The sequence below is a fragment of the Oryctolagus cuniculus genome, chromosome 12 (assembly GCF_964237555.1).
Source record: "Oryctolagus cuniculus chromosome 12, mOryCun1.1, whole genome shotgun sequence".
Taxonomy (NCBI): domain Eukaryota; kingdom Metazoa; phylum Chordata; class Mammalia; order Lagomorpha; family Leporidae; genus Oryctolagus; species Oryctolagus cuniculus.
The window spans coordinates 2,423,593-2,442,948 of NC_091443.1; positions in this window are offsets into that span (position 1 = coordinate 2,423,593).

Here is a 19,356-nt window from a genome sequence, read left to right on the forward strand (position 1 = left end):
CCTGTGTGAGCTCTGCGCGGGTCCATTCTCTCTGTCTTTCCTTCAATCTGCAGTTCCGAGGGAGAGAGTGCTCCCCGTCGCTGCTGTTCAGTACGACTGATTCTGCCTGTGGTGAGCTCAGCTCCCTGGCGGCCCGTGGCCACAGGGGCGACCCCCACCCTGCAGGCGGCAGGGCCAGGGTCTGGCGTCTCAGGATGGTTGGTGTCTGCATTTCAGCCGGGTCAGTCCCGTGGAGGCCTCTCCTCTGGGCTGTCGGGCAGATGCTCTTCTTTTAAATGAAAACATTTGGGGCAGCTTCAGGTTCCCAGAGAAACTGAGAGGAAGGCACAGAGATTTCCCATGTGCCCTTGCTCCCACACAGGCACAGGATCCCCGTCATCACCCACCCCCAGAGCCGGGCACTGATGAGCTGCACCCACGTCGTCACCTCCCCGAGCCCAGAGTTGCCGTCCCTTCCGGGGCCGCTCTCAGCCTGTGGGTGGTGCCTTCTGTGCGCCCCCTGGGTGTGGACACGTGAATGACACGTCTGCCGTGGCGGAATCCCGCAGAGTTCCCAGGGCCCTGAGTCCCTGCGCTCCACAGGCTGGGCAGGGCAACCGCGTCCCTGCCCCAGGGAGGCGCGGTTCTCCTGGGCCTTGTTCCTGGGAAACCTTTCTGCCTGTCGGGTTGAGTCAGGGCTGGTCACTTCCGTGGCCTGGTGATGTTGCTGGGTTCTCTAGCTCGCGCCGGCTCCCCACAGGGAGAAGCAGCAGAGGGGCACAGGAAACCCTGGCCCTGTCACCCCCTGGCAAGGGGGTGAGGGAGAGAGGGGCTGGGGGCAGGCAGCCAAGGCAGGGTGGAGACGCTGGAGGAGGTTGCGAGGTGAGGCAGGTGTAACAGAGGGAGTGTGGTTTGAATACAGAGAAGTGGAAGCAGCCGGCTACTGCGCAGCTGGCGGACCCGGAGCCGTCCCCTGTGTGCACAGCTTCCCCAGCTCAGTGCCGGGACAGGAGGGGGCAGCTCCAGCGGCCCCTGGCCAGTGACATGCACAAGAAGCAGTAACACGAGACAAGCCAGCAACGTGAAAGCCTCTGGAGGGGCCCAACGGCAAGAGCAGCTGGGAGAGGCACCTCTCCGGGGGCTTCTGGGAGGAGTCAGCAGCGAAGGGGCAAAGGGGGGGTCCGGCCAAGCCTTCGGGCCCTCTGCTCCAGGAGGCTGCAGCCCAGATGCAGGCTCCCCACCCCTCGGCCCCCAGGCCCCGGACTTCCCCCGGGCGGAGCAGGGTGTGAGCATTCTTCATGGTACTGCAGGCTGCCTGCCACGAGCTGAGTCCCAAGCCAGCACAGCGGCCACGTGAGGACACTGGCGCCCCCTCCCCCAGCCTGGCCTGCACCCTGGATCCTCACCCCCACCTGGGCACCACCCAGCCTGGGCCAACCCACCGGGCAGGTCGCTTCTGCGTTCTCTCGGACGGCGTGGTGTGCTCTGTTGGCTCAGGTCCTATTGGGTTCTGCCCAGTGTCCCTCTGTCCGCTGTGAGTCTGACAAAGGTGGAGTCTGGGATGTGGTACGAAAGAGGCCATGGGCCGGGGCTCTGGACTTGAATTCCGACTCAGCGGCTCCTTTGGGTGACCTTGGCCACAACGATACAGAGCGACAGCTGATTCCAAAACCCCAGAGCCTGCAATCATCCGTGGAATCTTCGCACACTGGTATTCCAGAAGGAGGATCGAAGAGCGGTTGCCAGAGGCTGGGGGCGGGGTAGGGGCCCGGGGAGGGTCCGGACTTGAGTACCCGTAACAGAGGAGAATCAGCCCTGGTGTTCTGCAGCTAACACTGGTGTGCATTTCAGACGAGGATTGTCCGTATTCTCCCCACGAAGAGATGATGCGCGTTCACGTAGTGGAGACAAGTCTTCAGCATCACACTGAGGCCCGTAAATATGTCCAATCATTACGTGTCAATTAAGAGCGTAGAAACCCAGCCCCCCATGGGGACAGTCCTGCTCGTGTGTCTGTGGGCAGCAGGGGTGGGGGTGGCCTGCACTGGCTGGGCCCAGCTGGTCGGGCCACGAGACGAGACTGGCAGAGGTGGGAGGATAAGGGGCAAGTCCACCTGCACAGGTGGACCTGCTACCGTCCCCTCAGCCACAGCAGCGCAAGTGTACATGGCAAAGGCGTGGCTGTGCCGTCCTGCTGGGGCGTGAGTCAAGTTTGCAGCCACAGCTCAGTCTACGGCAGGCACCTCCAGGAAGGCCAGGCGGGTGTCCGAGATGCCACCGCGCGTCTTGTGGCTTTGTTGTGAGGGCTGTCCCTCTACTGCCCATGAGCCGCCCTCCCTGCCAAGAGGCATAATGGCCACTGTGGTTGCTTTGTGTTCCGCCTCTTTGGACAATGGAATCAGAGGAGAATGATTGAGACCTCTGTCCCCAGCACGCACTCGTGCGCTGATGGTCTCCTCTTGTGCCTGCTGTGTTCCGTTGTAGTCCACTCGCGCAAATGCTGTGGCGTAGGTGCTTCCCGAGCGGACGGCCGATTCGCCTCCTTCTGCTTCAAGTTCTCCTACAGCAGATCGCGCCTTCTGCTGCCGCGCTGTTGCCGTGAGCGCTCGCTTGTGGTGTGCGAGTTTGTCATCTGGCTGGGCCACATGAGGGGAGCTCGCACTGGGGGGCGGGGTCTGAGCCCCCAGGCTGAGTCTTTGGCAGGCCTGTTGCTTGCAGAGCCTGGCACCTGCTGAGCGGTGGGGGCTCTTGGGGCCCGGGGGCTCCCGGGCTCCTGTCAGCCCGCCCCTCCCTGCAGAGACAAGGAGGCCGGCCGCCCCTCCCTGCAGAGACAAGGAGGCCAGCTGCAGAGCGGCAGGGTTTTCCTCGCTGCACCGAGGGGTGGGGTGGGGGGGGTGGGGGTGTGGGGGTGGGGTGGGGCTGCTGCCTTGCCGAGAAGAGGAGGCATCCACAGATCAGTCGCCATTGGGGACGCACGCACCGGGCTCCGGTGGCCTAGCAGCTTTCAGCCAGGTGTGAGACCGCGTCTGTGACTTTGTATGACCCTGAAGGAGCCTGCAAGCTCATGTGTTCAATTTAAAAGGAGAAGAGAGGGGCTGGTGCGGTGGTGTAGCGGGTAAAGCTGCCGCCTGCAGTGCCGGCATCCCATATGGGCGCTGGTTGAATCTCGGCTGCTATTCTGCTAGTCTGGCTCTCTGTGAGTGCCCTGGGAGAGCAGCGGAAGATGGCCTAAGTCCTTGGGCCCGGAATTCACGTAGCCGACCACGAAGAAGCTCCTGGCTTCTGGCTTCAGACTGGCGCAGCTCTGACCATTGCAGCCATTTGGGGAGTGAACCAGCGGATGGAAGACCTCTCTCTCTCTCTCTCTCTCTCTCTCTCTCTCTCTGTAACTCTGCCATTCAAATAAATAAATAAATCTTTAAAAAGATTTATTTAATGTATTTTAGATTTATTTTATTTATTACTGATTTATTATCATCAAGTAGCTGCAACAGCGGGAGTTGGGCCAATCTGAAACCAGGAGCTTCTTCCGGGTCTCTCACGTGGGTGCAGGGGCCCAAGCACTTGGGCCATCTTCTGCTGCTTTCCCAGGTGTGTCAGCAGGGAGCTGGGTTGGAAGTGGAGCAGCCAGGACGCGATCTGGCACCCATATGGAATGCCAGCACTGCAGGTGGCGGCGTTACCTGTTACGCCACAGCGCCGGCCCCCACATCCATTTCAACGTACTGCTACAGATGAAAACGTGACACGGTGTCCGTCGCCGTCACCATCACTCCGACAGGATGGCCGGGTCTGCCCTACTCAGGATGGACCCGAGGCGTGGCGGGCGTCTCACTCTCCCCCAGGGCCTGATTTTACGGCTGAGGGCACGGAGGCCCCTGCACAAGTTTGCAGACCCCCTGAGAAGGTCCCCCAGGGCTGGCCACCTCTGAGAGCCACTTCTCACAGGGGTCCCCAGAGGGCAGGCGCAGATCCGGGCCGCGACGCGGTCAGGTTCCCGGAGTGAGCGTGCAGGGCTGCGCCAGCGCGTAGCTGCTTCTAGAGGGAGGCGCGGTCGGCCGCTGGCCCCGTCTTCCCCACAGTCTTGCACCGGGTTCGTTGTTAGCTTGCTTCCAGACTGGGCACGGTGCAGACGGCCTGGGAGGCACACGCTTGAGTCTGGAAATCCGTCAGGTGGGTCTCTGGGTCTTGGGCTGTCCTGCTCCGTGCGCTCCAGTGAACACGGCTGGCTCTCTGCCAGCCGGCTCTGAGCACAGCACGGAGCTGCGGGTGAGGGAGAGGGGGTCCCCGGGAGGCCGCTCTGGAAGGGTTCTGTCCCCCCTTCTCCTGGGAGTGGATTCCTCTCGTTATAAATACCACTCACATTCATTGCAGCACATTAGGAAGTATTTTAAATACTGGGAAAAAAATCCACCATCCCACTACTCAGAGAAAATCTCGTGTATTTATGGCATTCCTTTAAAAAAACTTTTATAAGAAAAACACATAAAACAGGTATGTGCGGCTTAACATGTACTAATGAAGCTTAAGGAAAGTGTTAACCTAATCACCTGTTTTCACGTCACGTTACCCCTCATCCAGGCCAGGAGCTATGATGTCGTGTGCACCCCGGGAAACACACAGGCCGGGAGCTATGACTTCATCAGCAGCCCAGGAAACACGCACACTCCCTGCCACGGTTCCTCCTCGCTGCCCTGTGGGCGAATGGCCAACACGTGCAGTTTCTCTGTGTGGTGTTACTGTCTTCACCTGTATCCTTAAATCTCTCTCTCTCTCTTACACACACACACACACACACACACACACGCAAGGCTCACACAAACATGCACACACATGCTATTCATTTAGGTTTCTTGCCTTTGCTGACCTTGGCGGCTCTGAGGAGCCGGGGTGGGGTGTGTGCTTCTCGGACATTCCTCGCGGGGAGCACACGTGGGTAGCAGGACTGGGCCTTGACACTGCGGAGGTGCCGTCTGCCAGGTGCATCCCCGTGACGGCGCCCACAGGAAGCTCCGTGCCCGGCTCACCCCTGCGGGGGCAGAGCCGCATTCCTGCCGCTGGAGCCGGCTGCTGCCTCCATTGCTGGGAGATGGCGTTCAGGACGTTTCTCTCTCCACATTTGTTCATGTGTCCTATTACGTGTTGGTGTCATTTTGACATGTGGATATTTATTTTACATTTTGGAATGTAACCTAATATTGTTTAATTCCGTTCCTCAAATGTTTCCATCTCTGGTCACTGGGGGCTCTTTCTGTTGGATCCTGTGCCACCTTGACCTCCCCTTGTCAGAGTGTGTGCGTGCACATGCATGTGTCTCTGTACATGTGTATGTATGTTCATGTGTTTGCCTTGTGTGTGTTTGTGCACTTGTGTGTGCATCTCTGTGCATACATGTGTGTGCATGTGCGTGTGTGTGTACGTGTACATGTACGCATGTGTGTACATGTGCACCTTATCTCTGAACCACAGACTACCCAGGCTCATCTTGTGTCTGTCCTGCCTCAGTCATTTCTCTAAGGAGCTCTGGTCCCTCTGATTGGAGAGGGTTTCAGAGACGCAGGGCTGGCCTCCAGGTGAACAGACAGAGCGACAATAAACACGTGTATACAGACGTGGTCTCCCTTCTCATCAGCAAGTGTTGCCGTTAGGAACCACGTGGATCTGTGTTCTGTTAGCGTGAGTTGTTTCCAGCTTCAATTCATTCCAGTCACTGTACAGTGAGCTCATTCCTCAGTGACACACCAGGGCCAAGTCAGCTTTTAAAAAGAAAGGATTCGTTTCATAGGCAGTTTTGGAGGTTCATCTCCAAGGTTGGTAGCTATAACTTTGAGTCTGGTGAGGTGGGGGGATGGCAGTGACAGAGCCAAGTGTAGCAAAAGCCTCATGTGGGCCATGGACCAGAGCGGGGGGCTGGTGTCCCTTCTGAGAACATCAGAGGACTGGTGTCCTGTCTATGACCAGAGAGGGCGTGAGCTCCCTTGTGAGAGCAGAGAGGCTGGTGTCACTTCTGAGAGCAGAGAAGGGTTGGAGTCCCTCTAAGAGCAGAAAGGAGGGTGGTCTCCCTTCCAAGAGCAGATATTGGTCTGAGAGCAGATAGGAGGGTGGTCTCCCTTCTGAGAGCAGAGAGGGCACTGGTGTCCCTTCTGAGAGCATCAGGGGACTGGTGTCCTGTCTAAGACCAGAGAGTGCGCGAATCTCCCTTCTGAGAGCAGAGAGAATCTTGTCTCCCTTCTGAGGGTAGAGAGGGGCTGTTGTCCCTGCTGAGAGCAGAGGGCAGCTGGAGTCCCTTCTGAGAGCAGAAAGGGGGTGGTCTCCTTTCTGAGAGCAGACAGGGGAGTGGTCTGCCAAGAGCAGAAAGGGGGTAGTTAGCATTCTGAAAGCTGAGAGGTGGGTGGTCTCCTTTCTCAGAGCAGAGAGGGGGTCTGGTGTCCCTCCTGAGAGCCAACAGGGGGGTGGTCTCCTTTCTGAGATCAAAGAGGGGCTGGTCTCCCTTCTGAGAGTAGAGAAGGGCTGGTGTCCCTTCTGAGAGCAGAGAGGGGAAGGTGTTCTCCCTGAGAGCAGAGAGGGTCTTGTCTCCCATCTGAGAGTAGAGAAGGGCTGGAGTCTCTTCTGAGAACAGAGAGGGGAAGGGGTTCCCTCTGAGAGCAGAGAGGGGGTGGTATACCTTCCAAGATCAGAGAGGGGCTGGTTTCCCTTCTGAGAGTGGAGAGGAGGGTGGTCTCCCCTCTGAGAGCTGAGAGAGGCTGGTCTACCTTCTGGGAGCCGACAGGGGGTGGTCTCCCTTCTGAGAGCAGACATTGGGGTAGTCTCCCTTCTGAGATCAGAGAGGGGCTGCTCTACCTTAAGAGAGCTGACAGGGGGTGGCCTCCCTTCTGAGAGCATAGAGGGCTGGCCTCCCTTCTGAGAGCAGACAGGGGGTGGTCTCCCTTTGGGAACAGAGAGCGGGGTAGTCTCCTTTCTGAGAGCAGAGAGGAGGATGGTCTCCCTTCCGAGAGCTTAGAGGGGCTTGCCTCCCTTCTGAACAGAGAGTGGGTGGTCTCCCTTCTGTGAGCAGAGAGGGGCTGGTCTCCCTTCTGAGAACAGAGAGGGGAAGGTGTTCCCTCTGAGAGCAGAGAGAGGGTGGTATACCTTCCAAGATCAGAGAGGGGCTGGTTTCCCTTCTGAGAGTGGAGAGGAGGGTGGTCTCCCCTCTGAGAGCTGAGAGAGGCTGGTCTACCTTCTGGGAGCTGACAGGGGGTTGGTCTCACTTCTGAGAGCATAGAGGGACTGGTCTTCATTCTGAGAGCAGAGAAGGGCTGATCTCCCTTCTGAGAGCAGAGAGGGGCTGGTCTCCCTTCTGAGAGCAGGGGTGGGGTAGTCTCCATTCTTTGAGCAGAGAGGGCTGTAGTCTCCTTTCTGAGAGCAGAGAGTAGGGTGCTCTAACTTCTGAGAGCAGAGAGGGGCTGGTCTCCCTTCTGTGGGCAGAGTGGTCTGGTCTCCATTTTGATAGCAGAGAGGGGGATGGTCTCCATTTTGAGAGCAGAGAAGAGGGTGGTCTCCTTTCTGAGAGCAGAGAGTGGGATAGTCTCCCTTCTGAGAGCGAAGAGGGGCTGGTGTCCCTTCTGAGAGCAGACAGGGATGGTCTCCCATCTGAGAGCATAGAGGGGCTGGTCTCTCTTCTGAGACCAGAGAGGGTCTTGTTTCCCTTCTGTGAGCAGAGAGGGTCTGGTATCCCTTCTGAGAGCAGAGAGGCGGGTAGTCTCCCTTCTGTGAGCAGAGAGGGATGTGGTCTCCTTTCTGAAGGCAGAGAGGAGGGTGGTCTCCCATCTGAGAGCACGCAGGTTGCTGGGCTCCCCTCTGAGTGCAGAGATGGTGCTGGTCTCCTTGCTGAGAGCAGAGAGGTGGGTAGACACCCTTCTGAGAGCAGAGAGGGGACTGGTTTCCTTTCTGAGAGCAGACAGGGAATGGTCTCCCATCTGAGAGCATATGGGGGCTGGGCTCCCTTCTGAGAACAGAAGTGAGTGATCTCCCTGCTGAGAGCATAGATGGGATCTTCTCACTCTGAGAGCAGAGAGGGGCTTGTGTGCCTTCTGAGAGCAGAAAGGGGGTCTTGTATCCCCTCTGAGTGCAGAGAGTGGTTGGTTCCCTTCTGAGAGCAGACGAGGGGTGGTCTCCCATCTGAGAGCATATGGGGCTGGGCTCCCTTCTGAGTGCAGAGAAGGGGCTGGTCTCCCTTCTGAGAGCAGATAGGGGGTGGTCTTTCACCTGAGAGCAGAGAGGGCTGTTCTCTCTTCTGTGAGCTGAGAGGGGGCTGGTGTCCCTTCTGAGAGCAGAGAGGGGGTAGTCTCCTTTCTGAGAGCAGAGAGGGGGGTGGTCTCTCCTCTTAGAGTAAAGAGCGTCTGGTCTGCTTTTCTGAGAGCAGACAGGGGGTGCTCTCCCATCTGAGAGCATAGATGGGTTCGTCTCCCTTCTGAGAGCAGAGAGGGGCTGGTGTCCCTTCTGAGAGCAGAGAGGGGTGTGGTCTACATTCTGAGAGCAGAGAGGGAGGTGGTCTTCCTTTGAGAACAGAGAGGTGCTGGTCTACCTTTTGAGAGCCAGCAGGGGTGTGGTCTCCTTTCTGAGAGCAGAGAGGGGCTGTTCTCCCTTCTGAGAGCAATCAAGGGGATGGTCTCCATTCTGAGAGCAGAGAAGGGCTGATCTCCCTTCTGAGAGCAGAGAGGAGGGTGGTCTCCTTTCTGAGAGCAGACAGGGGGTGGTCTCCCTTCTGAGAGCATAGAGGGGCTGGCCTCCCTTCTGAGAACAGAGAGGGGAAGGTGTTCCCTCTGAGAGCAGAGAGAGGGTGGTATACCTTCCAAGATCAGAGAGGGGCTGGTTTCCCTTCTGAGAGTGGAGAGGAGGGTGGTCTCCCCTCTGAGAGCTGAGAGAGGCTGGTCTACCTTCTGGGAGCTGACAGGGGGTTGGTCTCACTTCTGAGAGCATAGAGGGACTGGTCTTCATTCTGAGAGCAGAGAAGGGCTGATCTCCCTTCTGAGAGCAGAGAGGGGCTGATCTCCCTTCTGAGAGCAGAGAGGGGGTGGTCTCCCTTCTGAGAGCAGAGAGTGGGTGGTCTCCCTTCTGAGAGCAGAGAGTAGGGTGCTCTAACTTCTGAGAGCAGAGAGGGGCTGGTCTCCCTTCTGAGAGCAGAGAAGGGCTGGTGTCCCTTCTGTGAGTAAAGAGGGCTTGGTCTCCCTTCTGAGAGCAGAGAGGGGCTGGTCTCCCTTCTGAGAGCACGCCCCCATGTTTCACGGTCCTCCTCCCAGGCTGACCTCGAGCGCAAGGGCTGGATTAATCTCCTCCTTCGTGGTTAAGGGACACTTTAGGGCTGGAGTCCTGTGTGAACTCAGGTGGTGGTCATCAGCCCGGCAGCCTCCGGGTGGCCTGTCCCCCACCCCAGCAGTGGGGAGATGTGGCTAGTCCTGTGCTTGATGCTCCACTTCCTGTTGGCCTGGATGGCAGTGCTGGACCCTGTCCCCAGTTGAGACAGAAACCACAGTGCACATCCTTAATTCCCAAAAATCAAAACGAAATACAATTTCTACCTTTCCACTTGATAAACTTTCAGATACTTCAACATCAATCACCCCTCCCCATCTGACAGTTATATGGTGTCGTAACATCCCTGTGTGTGTATTTGTGCATACGTGTACGAGTGTGCACATGCCTATGCACACACGTGTCCGTGCATGTGTGCAGTCGTGTGCTAGTGCGTGCATGTGTGTGTGCATGTGCTTGAACACGCACACATGGATGCACACATATGTGTGCAAATATTATGTATCCCTTTCTTTTCTCTCTATTCTTTCTAAAATTGTGCCACCTGGGATCACTTTCCATTGCTTGAAATATATCTTTTGGAATTTCTTTCTGTGAGGGTCTTTGGAGCACAAATGTTAACTTTGGCTTATTGGAGGAGCTTTGGTTTCACTCTCACTCTTGATAATTTTGCTCGGCTTAGGATTGAGCTTGGCACTAATCCTCTTTGAGCACACCGAAAATCGCTTTCCACGCCGTCTTTCATCATTGCTGTTGAGGTCGGTTGTACAGTAACTGCTGTAACTGAGGGTGAGCCAGTTTTGCTCTTCCTATGTATTTGTTTTTTCTCTTTGGTCATTTAATCTTTTCTCATAGCTTGGCTACAAGGTAGGGATAGCTTTGTTTTATTCCGCTTGGGTTTTCTGAGCCTGGATACAAGGATCAGTTTCATTTAGCACTTCTTGAAAATTCTCAGATATTGCTTATTTTCTAATTTTAACTTTTTAAAAAGGATTTATTTATTTTATTTGAAAGAGTTACATGGAGAGAGGAGAAGCAGAGAGAGAGAGAGAGAGAGAGAGAGAGAGAGGTCTTCCATCTGATGGTTCACTCCCCAGTTGGCCGCAATGGCTGGAGTTGTGCCGATCCAAAGCCGGAAACCAGGAGCCAGGAGCTTCCTCTGGGTCCCCCACGCAGGTGCAGGGGCCCAAGGACTCGGGCCATCCTCTACTGCTTTCCCAGGCCATAGCGGAGAGCTGAATTGGAAGTGGAGCAGTGGAGTCTGGAGCCGGCGCCCATATGGGATGCCAGCGCTTCAGGCCAGGGCGTTAACCTGGTGTACCACAGAGCCAGCCCCTAGTTTTAACTTTTATTCATGTGAAATAGCCAGAGCTGGACCCAAGCTGAAGCTGGGACCCAGAAACCCCCTCGTGGGGGACTCAGGTACTGAGCCATCACCTGCAGCGCCCAGTCTTTGCTTCAGCAAGAAGCGGGGGTCGGGGTGGAGCTGAGACCCCAGCCCAGGCGGGCATCCAGGCAGCATCTTCACTGCTACCCTGGCCACTCTTCCAATCCTTTCAGCATTGCCTCTGTTCCATTTCTCTCTCTCTTCTCCTTCAGGGATTGTTTTCTACAAATATTTATTTGGGAGAAAGAGAAAGAGAGAGAGGGAGAGAGAGGGAGGTTGACAGAGAGGTTGGCAGGGAACTCCTATCTGCTAGTTCACCTCTCAGATGCCTGCGACGGCAGGACCAGACGAGGCCGAAGCTTGGGGCCTGAACTTAGGCCAGCTCTCGGGTGGCAGGGACCCAAGTTCTCGAGCTATCACCCTCTGCCTCCCATGGTGCACTGCAGCAGGAAGCCGGGGTCGGGAGCCAGGGCTGGGACTCACACCCTTGCCAGCATCTTGACTGGTGTCTTAACTGCTAGACCAAGTCCCCGCCCTCTTCCAGGATTCTGATCACGTTAAGTTTTTGGTTGCTCTTTGTGCTGTATCTGAAAGATACCCTCCTCTCTCCTGGTCCTTCTTCAGCGTGGCCAACCTGCTCTCCAGCGTAAGCACTGGGCTCTGAAATCCGTCCAGGATATATGTTGTATCTGGAAAGTTCTATTTCCGCTTTTCAAGTCTACCATGTCACTGTTTAAAGTCTCCTCTTCTTGCTCAATGTTTCCAAGCCTGCTTTTCTCTCTGTCGACGTGTTAATCACCGTGGTTGCACGATCAGTTTGTAATTTAGCTGTCGGCTCCCTCCCCGCTTCCTGGCATCTTGTCTGGCTGCCTCGGGCGCCTGCTTACCTTGTCAGCTCTTTGTCTACGCCCTTGAGCGCTGTCTGTTCAGGCTGCAGAGGTGGAGGTGGAGGGTGACTGCGTCTCCTGCTCGCCTGCAGAGTCGCCCGCCCACGGCTCTCTCTGGTGTAGGAGGAAAGCCCAGGGTTTGTCCTGGTTTGCCCCGGCCCCAGGTGTTATGCTGGGATGAGGGAGAGGACTCCCAGGCTTGGGGCAGCTTTGAGCCTGACCTGCTTTCTTGACCTGCGCGGCCTTGGGGCCAGAGTGGAAGCATCTGGCCTTGGCAGGCGGCCTCGGAGCCGAGCTCCCAGCGTTGTGGCTCCAACGGCACTTTGCACCAGATTCTGTATCCGCGGTTTCCTCTGACGTGATGCCTGCTCTCCGGGCTAAGAATGCTTTGTAATCTTTACTTGCTTCCGATCGCATTGATGCCGCGAACAAGTCGTGTTCAACAAGGTTTCCTACCTCCAGGAAATTCTCTTTAGATCTCTTATGATGGAAAGAGGCAAAGATTCATTATCACACAGTTTATGGTCTGGAATGGAGTGCAGAGAGTGGGATTCGGACTTCAATAAGTCTAACACGGGAACAGCAAAAGCACCCAGATGCCAGCTCCAGGTGAGGCCAGGGAGGGCGGGAGACAGACAGGAGGTGAGCACCTGCCCGCACCAGCAGCAGGGCCGACATCTCAGGAACTGCCTTTCTTTCCCAGCTCGGGACGTCTTGCTTTCTGTGAAGGCCCACAGCCAGCCAGGGGTGATTCCGACTCCAGTACAGCGACACTGAGAGAAGCCCCGGCCAGTGCCTCTCCCTGTGGGAGATGCGAGAGTGGCCACGGCTGCTCTGGGCCCGACTGGACACTTGGTGCCCTGAAGCAGCGTGTAGCGTGTGCTGTGCAGCCGGCACCTGACTTCCGAGTCGCGTTCCCAGGACAACTAGGGCGCGAGCACGCAGAGGTGGGCACCCCAGGGTGTTTGCAAGAGTAAAGTCTGCAGGCAGCCCCATGGCCCATCCTGGAAGACTGGATCAGGAAGCTATGGCACGGCCTGAGACAGAAGCCACCCTGCGGCTAGCAGGGTGAACCAGAGCCACACATAGCAATGTCTGATACACAGCGTTGTGGCACTGTGGGGTAAGGCACCACTTCCAAGCTACGGCCCCTGTTGGAGTCCCTGGAAGTCCCCGCTGCTCCACTTCCAATCCAGCTCCCTGCTAATGCACCCAGGAAAGCAGCAGACGATGCCCTGCACTTGGGCTGCTGCCAGCCGTCTGGCCTAGCCCCGGTCATTGCAGCCCTTCCGTGCATGGAAGATCTCTCACTCAGTCTCTCCCTCTACCTTTCAAATGGATAAAATAAATATTTAAGAAGGGATGTCGGGCTGGTGCCGCGGCTCCTAGGCTAATCCTCCGCCTGCGGCCCTGGCACACTGGGTTCTAATCCTGATCGGGGTGCCGGATTCTGTCCCGGTTGCCCCTCTTCCAGGCCAGCTCTCTGCTGTGGCCTGGGAGTGCAGTGGAGGATGGCCCAAGTGCTTGGGCCCTGCACCCCATGGGAGACCAGGAGAAGCACCTGGCTCCTGCCATTGGATCAGCACGGTGCGCCGGTCATTGGAGGTTGAACCAACGGCAAAGGAAGACCTTTCTCTCTGTCTCTCTCTCTCACTGTCTAACTCTGCCTGTCAAAAAAAAAAAAAAAAAAAAAAAAAAAAGGATGTCACAGGCTATGGCAGGCCACATGGAGAAGGCGTGTGTGGCTGTGGCGCAGTCAGAAGTCCTGAGCTCGGATCAGGACTCCATCCCTGGCCAGTGCTGGGCTGACTCACCGCATCCTGCCCGGGCTTTGGTTTTCTTAGCTTTCCGGGGGAAGGGCCATCCGCACGCTGGGGGTGGGAGCGGCCACCTGGAGGACCTCGTGCACTCCCAGGACTGACGGGGGGGGGGGCTGGAGTTGCCCCGAGAGCGGGGAGCTGGAGTTGCCCCGGGAGCGAGGTCCAGCTGCTGCCGGAAGATGAAACTGCCGTGCGGCGGGCAGATGCTTCCTGCGCGGTGCTGCCTCTCCCCCGGGCTGCTCTCTGGAGCTGGTGCTGTTCTTTGTCACCTCCGAAAGAGGAGTAAACTCACAGAGCCACCCGGGAGCCCTCCAGACGGTCACACGCTGCTGGCAAGGATGATGCATGGCACGCGACGTCATGCGTGCAGGAAGCGTGGCCCCAGGTGCCCTGTGCCGACCTGCTCCAGTTAGCTGCCAGGTCAGCTGGAAACAGCACGCTTTGTATCAATTAAGGTGAAATCGCGGCTTCGCGGACGCTGCGGGGCTGCCGAGAGCTTTGTGGGAAAACGTGCAGCTGTCGTGAGCCCTGCTTTGTGCTGAGACCCGACTCCCTTCCGTCCCATGGGGATGGCAGTGTGACCAGAAGGGGTTCTTACGGCCTCGCTAAGCCGCCACCAAGCCCAGTTCTCGCTCCCCGACCTTAGTGGCAGACCCTGGGCCAGCACCGGGACCTGCCCGATGCTCTGCCGTCTTCTGAACCTGGCCAGCTCCTTTAAAGAACATACGGTGGGGGGCTGGCGCTGTGGCACAGCGGGTTAAAGCCCTGGCCTGCAGTGCCAGCATCCCATATGGGCGCCAGTTCGAGTCCCAGCTGCTCCTCTTCCGGTCCAGCTCTCTGCTGTGGCCTGGGAAAGCAGTGGAAGATGGCCCAAGTCCTTGGGCTCCTGCATCCATGTGAGAGACCTGCAGGAGGCTCCTGGCCCCTGGTTTTGGATCAGCTTAGCTCCAGCCGTTGCGGCCAACTGGGGAGTGGACCAGCGGATGGAAGACCTCTCTCTCTGTCTCTACCTCTCTGTAACTCTTACAAATACATTTAAAAAAAAGAGCATAGGGTGAGCCAGCTCGTTCCTTCCCGGCCTCCTGTGTGGGCTGCCGAGGTCTGGCTGACACGCGTGGCTGAGGTGCTCTCTCCTGTGTTGTCCCCTCCCTGTCCCGTGTCCTGCACGGCCCAGAGGGGAGCCTCCTCTCTTCTCTTTGGGAAGACGCCTGGAGAGGGGTCTGCTTCTCTCCCTCGCTGTGTGTATTCAGCAGACAAAACGATTTTCTTCTGGTTAGAAGTGAAGCGTCTCCTTTCCCTCCCGCCTTCCCCTCCTCTCACCTGCAGAACGGGACTGACGTAGCGCAGCCCACGGAGCCGGTGCCGGACAAACACCGATTGCGCCTGTGCAGGGTTGCCAGCCTGGTGCCCTGGCTCTGCTGCGAATGCAGCTGCGGGAATTACCTCTTTCTGTTTATTAAGATTTCTGTATTTATTTGGAAGTCAGAGTTACAGAGAGAGGGAGGGAATGGGGAGAAGAGAGAGAGAAAGAGAGAGAGAGAGAATCTCCCATCTGCTGGTTCACTCCCCAGATGGCCACAACAGCTAGGGCTGGGTCTGGCTGAAGCCTGGAGCTTCCTCTGGGTCTCCTTCGTGGGTGCAGGGGCCCAAGCACGTGGGCCATCTTCCACTGCTTTCCCAGGCCATTAGCAGGGAGCTGGAGAGGAAGTGGAGCAGCTGGGGCTTGAACCAGTGCCAATACAGGCAATGGCTTAACCTGCTACGCCACAGCACCAGCCTCAAATGACCCACTTCTATAGCAGAGCTTATCAGATTTTCCGAGGAAGAAACGAGACCCATCTTGGAAGCTCAGCCTGCCCTAATTACTGCCTAGAGACCACTGGCTGTGTGCTGTGCCCGTGTGCTCCTGGCAGGTTCTGGCCTGATTTAAATGGCTGAGAAGTGCTCGGAGAACAAGGAGGTTGGTCCTACGTGAAGCCAGTCTCCCGCGCTCCCTCCCTCCCTTCCTTCCTCTTCTTGTTTTCTGGAAGGGTTGAGAGGCTGGGGAGGGGGAGGAGAGGAGCGAGGCGGGTGCCCAGCGTCCCCAGCTGCAGAGGGACTGGGTGAGCCTTGGGGGGAGTGAGCGTGTGGCTGTGTGGGGTCTGTGCAGTGCTGGCCACCCCTTGGGACAGGTCTGTGTCCTTTCCCTCCAGGGTCTCTCGGTCACCTCCTGGCTGGATGCACACGGGAATCCCTGAGGTGTGAGGCGGCCCTGGTTTGGTTCTTCTCCCAGAGGGTAGGAAGCCTGGGAGTCCTGGGCTGGGTCCCAGCTGTTACCTCTCCTGGCCACGCAGACCTAGGCTGATCCCTAACCTCGCTGGGCAACACGGAAGAGGAAGTCAGGCCGGAACCAGAGACAGGGGAGATGAGACCCCCGGGGAGGGCGGAAGTCCCCCTCTCTGTCCACTGCAGCCCCGTGCCAGTCCCCAGAGGTGCGGACGGGTCAGGGCAGACGTCTCAGTCTCGGTCTCTTCCTCCCCCCATTCAAGTTCCCCGTCAGGGTGGTCTCAGCTCCTCACGGGTGGGCCTGGGTCCCGCAGGCCGCACTAAGCCCACCAACGCCACAGCTGTCAACGTGTGGTGCTGATGAACCTGTAGACACTGAAAGACACCGGGGCGGAAGCCCAGTCTTAGAACGTGACGGCGCTGGGCCCGACAGCGTTAACCGCTGCTCTGCCGAGCCTCCGCCCTGCCTCCAGCCTGTGAACTCAGAGACTCTCTCCAGTCCAGCTTTCTGTGCCACCACCTCTCCATCGGGGTTGGACTGCTGGGTCCCTGCCTCTGCAGGCGGAAGGTGCCTGACGCCTGAACAGAGGGAGCCGCGTCGGAGCTCGGGGATTGCTCTTGATCTCACTTGATTTGCTTTTATCTCTTCGTTAAAACGTTGAGATGCATCAGGTTCTTCCAAGCCCCCGCTCAAACATATGTTCTGAGCGCCTTCCCCTGGCCTGCGAGGCCCAGCCTGGGAAACACGCGTGCGTCTTCACTGGGGCACGGAGCACGTTGCTGGTGTCCTGTCAGTTCCAGGACACGACGCCCTCTCGACCAAGCCGGGCGTGTGGGCAGAGCTCAGCCCGGTGTGTGAGTGACCACGACGCCCTCTCGACCAAGCCGGGCGTGTGGGCAGAGCTCAGCCCGGTGTGTGAATGACAGGTCCCTCAGGTCATGGTCAGTCTTCATTCATCAGCTGTCCACGGGGTGCCTGCCGCGTGCTGGGCTCGGTGGCAGGGGCCGAGCTCGCCCTGGCACGGGGTCAGCCGGGAGGGGGCTCTGAATAAGCCGCCGGCCAGCTGAGATGCAGGGGGCAAAGGGAGGTTCGGCCACAGTTAGGCTTTCTGCAGGGGGTTTACCCGACACGGCGCAGGCTGTGCGTGGGGATCTGGGGCCTTGCTTTGAGCTCCCCTCCCCCACAACAGCCTGGCGGCAGGAGGCAGGTCTGAGTTCTTTACTGGGAAGGAGCTCCCAGCACGGCGTGGGGGGGGGGGGCCGTCATGACCGTCCCACAGGTGTCACGGAGACCACACTGAGATGCCCACGGACAGGCTTGCTGCAGCAGCCTTGCAGTGGCGCAAGGTGGGAAATGACCCGGGCACCCACTGGCAGGAGAGCTGACGGACAAGGGCGGCAGACGCAAAGCGGACGCTGGCTTACACTGGGAGCATCCGTGAGGGTGAGTATCGACTGGGGAAGGAAACAGGCGTTTGAGACGCTGCAGGCGTAGTGCAGATGCTGTTTAGTAGGAGACACACTGAAAGCACGGAGACATAGCTTGGAAAAATCAGCAGCAAACTTAGGGTACTTGCCAGGGGGTGAGGGGAGGGGCGTTCTCCCACCCGAAATATTTCTTAATGGGAAGTGGAAAACAGGAGCCCCAGCCAGAGTGGAATTTGCTGCTTGCAGTTCAGATTGCAGTTTTTTAAAATATTATTTATTTACTTGAAAGGCAGAGTTACACAGAGGTAGAGGTAGAGAGAGACAGGTCCTCCATCTGCGGGTTCACTCCCCAGATGGCCGCAACGGCCAGAGCTTAGCTGATCTGAAGCCAGGAGCTTCTTCTGGGCCTCCCACGGGGTGCAGGGGCTCAAGGACTTGGGCCGTCCTCTACTGGCTTCCCAGGAGCATTAGTAGGAAGCTGGATTGGAAGTGGAGCAGCCAGGACTCGAACTTATGCCTTTATGGGATGCAGGTGCTGCGGGTGGCGGCTTTATCTGCTATGTCACAGCACCGGCCCCCAGACAGCTTTTTGAAATAAGAGGAAATAGAAGTTTTCTTAGACTTTTTTCACTCAAGTTTCCTCTTCCTTTAGCTACAAGATGTAGGCTGAAATGGCCAACCAGTGTTTCTTCACCTTGGACCCTTGGGCCTCTGGTGTGAGCGAGGTTGGGGACCGACAGGGAGCAGGGAGCAGCCTGCCCGGGGCTGCGAACGGACGAGGCTCCCGCGCCCCTGCTGCTGGCTGCCTTCCCTCCTCCTGCACCCCAGGTCACCTCCTCCCTGGCGTCCACCAACCCTCCTGAGAACCAGGAAGTCACTTTGGCTCCTGCCCGCAGAGCCGAATCGTGCCCAGCTCGTGGGCTTTTCCCACGGTCCTCGCCGCCGTGATGGACGAGCCATCTCGCCACACACTTCGCTTGGCACCGTAGCAGCTCCAAACGCAGTGTCCACGGGGGAGACGGGAGTTCTGAGTCCTGCTGGGGGAGACTCGACTCCTGTCCCGGCCTCCCCCATCCCTGCACCCCCGGGTGGGCGAGGGTTCCAGGGCCTGCACCCCCGGGCGGGCGAGGGTTCCAGGGCCTGCACACGTGCCCTCCTGGCTGTCGGGATTTTTGCATATTATAGCTCGCAGGAAAGCTATGGGGCAGAAACAAAGCCCGCGGCCTGTGATTCATCGATTGGCTCGGTCGTCTGCCGTGTGATTCGTTTAACTGCCAGGGTCTCACCTTTCACGTCCAGGAATCTGGCTTCGTAATCAGTCAGCCGCTTAAACACCTGGAACCAGACTGAGGGCTGAGGCCGGCGCAGGGAAAAACCCAGCGTTGCTGACGACCGCGTGACGGCCTGCCCTGTGAGCGCAGCCCGCCTCCGCCCACCCGAGGAGCTGCCGGGCTCCAGGGCGCCTGCTTTCACCAGCGTCAGCCTGCGCTTCCTCGCGGAGCGATGGCGCAACGTCAGCTTCAGCAGCGAGTCATGGTGGCCGGAGGCCGCTCTCATTCTTTGACCGTGGCTCGGGCAGCTCAGGCAGTGCGCGTCACCAGGACGTCCAGAACCTCACCCAGCCCCGTTCTTGTTGGTCGTGTCCATTCCGATCGGCAGGTTGTTAGTGGTTCACGGACACCCGGCCTCTGTCAATCCACAGATACGTTACTGTTGATCAGTGCCACGTTGATTGACCTTCTCCTTCCAGTGGGTTGCTAGTGCGAATCCCACTGCAGCCAACATCCTTGCATGCATCACGTTGCACACGTGTGCAAGAATGTCATTGGGAAAGTCCCTAGAATCGGAGCTTCTTGATCAAGTCCATTTGAAATTCCGGAAGATAACAGCCAAATCACTCTGTGGGTGGCACAGAGGCATGAGGTGCACGGAGAGGCGGCCGTGTGTTGCTGGCCCAGTGTGCAGGCTGGTCAGCTCCTCCAGGCCCAGCTTGGACCTCAGCCGTAGCCCTTGCCTGACAGTTGTAATTTGCTTGGATTGGTGGCCGCTGCTTCCCTCCCCCGTGCATCCTGGGCCTCTCCCCACTTGCTGCTATGTGCTTTCTTCCGGGGTGCTGGGGTGGGCTCAGCCTGTGCCCGAGCAGCCTGGAGGTGCGGCTGGGGCAGCCCTGTCCTGGGGGAGTGGGGCAGGGGATGAACACCCAGCTCAGCGTTCTGGGGGAGGGGAGCAGCCTGCAGGCCCCGCCCACTGCTCTTGGCGGTGCTTCCCCCTCCCCTGTGCAGCCCTCACTGGCCATCTG